Raw genomic sequence first — 4,939 nt, 5'->3', positions numbered from 1 at the left:
ACTCAATCCGTGACGTAGTTCACAGCGACACAGAGAGATTCTAGAATGAGAGGGGACATATGGCGGCCATCTTGGTGACGCCTCCGGGGTGCTATTTCGCGATTAAGTAGACCAGATCTGAGAGTCAATGGGAAAAATGAATGGGGAAACTGAGTATAGGACGGAGGGGAACCCAGCGGTTGTGAAAACCATATGGTTGAAACGACCGTGAAAAACTGATCAATCTAGACTACTTGGTTGTGTCATACGAGTCAAAATAAAGCTTTTTGAGCCACTTTTCTCACGGTTTTTTTGACAGAGCGCAGGCGCAGTAGTTCCATAACGGCACGAGAGCAACGGCTTTTCAAAACTGAGCATGTGCATAATTTCGCGTGCGCCGATGCAGCCAGATGATTGGATCACTGGCAACGCAGCTCAGCAGGCACATTGGCTCTTGTTACCAGAAAGGCGGGAGATGTGCGGGTAGACGCCATATTTGCGTTACGAATCTTCACCGTTAATTTCTATGTACCTGTTCTATCTCCTCTTACTAGAATATTTCTGAGCGACACCACGCAGGAGGCAAGACTTTTCATCACAACAAACATGGCGGCGGCTGGAAGTAAACGGAGGAAACTTTCTATAAACGAACATTGCCATATGTGCAGGGGATATCTAAGGACAAATGGTAATATCTGCAACCGCCCATGGATATTTGAAGAACTTCCCTACGGGAAAGGGTAAACCAGCGCCCAGCTGAACTTGATCGAAACTTGTGAAACTTCTCCGAAAAATCCTGTCGCATGCCTGAAATGCCTGCTGTAATTTAACCCAGCGTTCTAAAGGTACGTACGGTAAGTCAACATCTTGAATCTTGATGCAATAGTTGCTCTGAAGTCGTGCGCAAGCACAATATGACAATTGTTCATCCATACATATGTCAATATTGTTATTGGATATGATTGGCGTCAGGGCATCTTCCTCTTAGTCTCTATGCTAATCTTCATGGTTGACTGTTTACATTGCTATCTGTAGGCACACATGCAATATGATTGTTTCACTTTTATTTGATTTATTGATTCTTTTATTTCTTTGATTTCTTTATAACCTCGCTGGGATTGTAACCTACGCACATGTCCAATGACAGAGATGTGTAAAAGTGTCTGCTTGCACTGTATTACAAACTATCACCATCATTAACAACAAGTCCCCTTCTCACAGATGCAGAAATGCAAAGCAGGGCCAAACATGCTGCATTCAATGGGTACGAAGACGGTGTGAGGAACAACATAACAGCTCTCTTCCTGGTGGCAGCCATGGAGCACCTAGGGGCTTCATTTAGTGTCAGGTAACTCTGGAACAAAGATTTACATTACAACAAATGTATGACCCCAGTTAAAGCTGGTGCCATGACAGTCTGTACATATTGGCTTTGTAAGATTACATCTAAGCTAACCATACTGCACATTTTGCATTATCTATCTTTTTAAATGTGTCAACAGATATCCCTGACGGCTTCATACCTGACCACATAACCATGGGCTCTGAAGAGGGGAAAAAAGGAGCAGGCTACATCCGGTAGTGGCCCGGGTGGTCAACAAATGCCATTTTCCACATGCAGTCCAGGAGGGAGACGTATAACTATACTGTAGATTTGATATTTTTACAAGGCCTTTAGCCAGTGTGCCCACAGCGCACTGCTCGTAATTCTGCAGGTAAATTTCACTCTTTCGCATCGCTTAGCCCACAGCACCTTAACAACTTGAAGTCATCAATCTGAAGTCATTTTTAGAACATAGTTGTCCCGATCTCACTGAAACAAACAGCAGATTGGACCAGCATGTCTATTGGACTCCTGCAGAAAATCATGGTGAACAGACAGACAAATGCACACTGGAGCACATTATGTTGCTAGTCACACAGAGGATATTTTCAGAGAGGCTGAGTTGTTTTCACCCCCCCATCTAGTCATGACATTCTGATAAATCGCAAAAGCAGTAACCTGTGGCGCAGGATCAAAGCTAAATTGAAAGAGCGCCAAGACTAATATAAAATTGGTGGAGTAAATGCATGTACTGTAATAATGTATGTAAATAATTTAATTGTGTATGTAAGTAGTGTATATAAAATAACCCAGTGCAACTTTTTTTTCATAAGATTCTGTTGCCTTTCTGTGAATGCATATAAAAAAGGTTAAGGTATGTTGTGTCACTTGAAGTAAATTAAACAGTACGCTCAACACTAAACAGTCTACAATACTTCTTCCTTCTTTACATTTTTTTTATCATTGCTGCTCAAAGAAAAAAACATGGCAACAGTTTTCAAATGTGTAATTTTATTTACAGTTCTTCTCTGCAAAAACAGTCATTCATACATATTTGTACAACAGCATGTACGAGGTTGCTGCAAAGCATTGCCAGCTACTACACTGTGGTGTTTCACTGTCAAAATACTCATCCTTTTAATCAACATAACCTGGGATTCCCTGCACATGCAACACTTTGAAAACAGGAAGGTTGTTGGTTATGTACTACTATATGTTAGATCAAAGATATAGGGACTAATGCTCTTCTCATGTTTCTTCAATAAGCTGTGATCCAACCTAGTGCAAACTGTCCTGTTGGGTGGGCTCACTGTTGAATGGCACTCTCTCCATATGTAGCAGCTCTCTGTGTCCCATCTTCTGTGACTGCAGATGCCATTTAAGCCATGACAGGCATGTCTGAAAGACATGGTGCATGATGTTAACAGGTATACTAGACAACCACACTTTTCCTCCTAATGACAATCGGTGCAGGCCTACTTATTTACAAGAGTGACTCACCTTCTTTGCTGTGACGTTCTCCCAACTGAGCAGGAAGGCCTTTCATTCCTGGTGGTCAGAGAAGAGCTCAGTTTATACAATACAGCAGATATTGAACATGGGCAAATTTGTAACGTGTTATGAGTCTGTGTAACATAAGCAGCTCACACAAAGAGGTCAACCCATTCTACTGGGTAGCTTGTTTAGTGAAACCCTTTGGATGTCAGTTTCACACACCACGAAATACATTGAAAGACGGCAGCAAACGATCAACCATTGCACACGTTTGCCGAGTCATCTTTCAAGACCAGAATGTCAACTCACAGTCACAAACAAACGCAAAGCAAATGTCTGTACACTACAGTATGCATCGGGCACAGTTGGGGGAGGGGAGAACCAACACCATTGATTTTACAAGGACAATGTAATATTTACACGGACAATGTGTACAGCAGAGTTAACGGAGTTTTTTGAACATCACAGGGGGAAAACATGACGAAACTAACAGAGACATAATACAATGTTATGACCAAGACTGTGACGATACATCTCCAAGTTTAGCCTACAAGTAAACTACGATAAACCTAGAAGGCCAGAATGTGAACTCACAACATGCCTATGCTTCATAAATGGGAAAAAAATGCATCAGGTTCATCAACAGTAGATGCTCAAACTTACCATTTGTAGGTGACGTGAACCTCATCGACAACGATGCCCAGTAGATTCTTCTGGTAGAGGTCTGAGGATAGTATGGTCAGTCATTTGTCCTTCAGCCACGACTCGGGGCTACCGAAGACCGGCTGGCCTGGCAACGTCCCTGAAGGATGTCTTCCTCCCAGTTCCATTGCCGTTAGACCCGTTAGATTTCCAGCCTCTCTGACTTGGTCCTCCATTAACGCAGCCAGCACCACAATAAAGATGGGATCCTGCACTTTCCCCATTGCTTTAGCACGTGAAATATAATCGGGTGGGATAGAACGTCTGGGAGTGATAGAACTACCTGGGGCTACACGTCCAGCAGTGATCTCGGTTGGGAGTGTCCATCTCACAGCGGCTTTAGCGACCAGTGGAGCCAGCTCAAACTTTTGCCAAATCCGGTCGGAAGAAACGCAAACACATCCTCGCCGCCAACAAACGCCTTAAGCGCCGTCATTTGTTCGTATTTCAATGCCTGAACATTTGGAATACAAGACAATACCGTGGAAGTAGCCGAATCCATTTCAGCGCACTGAGTACTAGTGATACAGCGCGCTGCCATGTTTGTTGTGAAGTGAAGACTACACTGCTGTCGCTAATGCTTTACATCACATCCGCCCATAACTCCGCCCATCCATTCAAAATCCCACCCGCGATTCATGATTGGCTGTACACATTTTCCAACTCCAGCGGTCTCACTGCTATTCAGATGGGGTAGTGAGGCATGGGAACGCCCCCGCGTGACGTAGCCGAACGCAGCCAGATGATGTAAATCAGGTTAGTGACTCCCACCAGTCCTTTCACACACAATTGCTTTTCTGTAAACCAGAAACACACATCCAAACGCTGCTCACCCTCTTTCTTACACTATCACAAGCACACACACACATGCGCGCACACACACACACACATCACTTCACTCACACTCTCACCGCATCACTCAAAACCTCCCACCAACTGACACACACACACACACACACACACACACACACACACACACACACACACACACACACACACACACACACACACACACACACACACTACACTCTACACACACACACACACACACACACACACATACTCTACACCACACATTATCTCCACCACACATTCTCTACACACACACGCACTGTCTACACCACACATTCTCTGTCCCTCACACACACACACACACACACACACACACACACACACACACACACACACACACACACACACACACACACACACACACACACACACACACACACTATCTCACACACAGACTGGTGTGGGCGCTGGACCGTGACATCATCTGCCCCCCAGGCCAGTAGGGGCATAGATCCACAGCCAGGCCAGAGAGTCTGTGTGTGTGTGTGTGTACGTGTGAGTGTGTGTGTGTGTGTGAGTGTGAGTGTGTGCGCGAGACCAGAGTAGGCCCCCACTGCCTCCCATCGATCCGCAATCCGCCATGCGCAG

The 4,939-nt window shown here is 44.8% G+C and overlaps 2 long non-coding RNA genes across 3 annotated transcripts; one reads left to right on the top strand and one right to left on the bottom strand.

Annotated features, from left to right (window-relative positions):
* Nucleotides 1-557: 557 nt before the first annotated feature.
* Nucleotides 558-1,569, top strand: LOC134443040 (uncharacterized). 2 transcript variants are annotated; one of them, XR_010033543.1, is made up of 3 exons: nucleotides 558-824; nucleotides 1,201-1,327; nucleotides 1,482-1,569. It is a non-coding gene; the product is annotated as an uncharacterized LOC134443040 (long non-coding RNA). The 2 variants fall into 2 exon arrangements; XR_010033544.1 differs by having other exon boundaries at nucleotides 558-833.
* A 769-nt stretch (nucleotides 1,570-2,338) lies between these two features.
* LOC134443039 (uncharacterized) lies at nucleotides 2,339-4,231 on the bottom strand. Its single transcript, XR_010033542.1, has 3 exons — nucleotides 3,461-4,231; nucleotides 2,804-2,851; nucleotides 2,339-2,701 (listed from the first exon to the last, which is right to left on the bottom strand). It is a non-coding gene; the product is annotated as an uncharacterized LOC134443039 (long non-coding RNA).
* Between the last annotated feature and the right edge of the window lie 708 nt (nucleotides 4,232-4,939).

The sequence above is a fragment of the Engraulis encrasicolus genome, unplaced genomic scaffold (assembly GCF_034702125.1).
Source record: "Engraulis encrasicolus isolate BLACKSEA-1 unplaced genomic scaffold, IST_EnEncr_1.0 scaffold_27_np1212, whole genome shotgun sequence".
Classification (NCBI taxonomy): Eukaryota; Metazoa; Chordata; class Actinopteri; order Clupeiformes; family Engraulidae; genus Engraulis; species Engraulis encrasicolus.
Note: the sequence above shows the minus strand (reverse complement) of the source record. Positions and strands in the feature narration are given on the sequence as shown.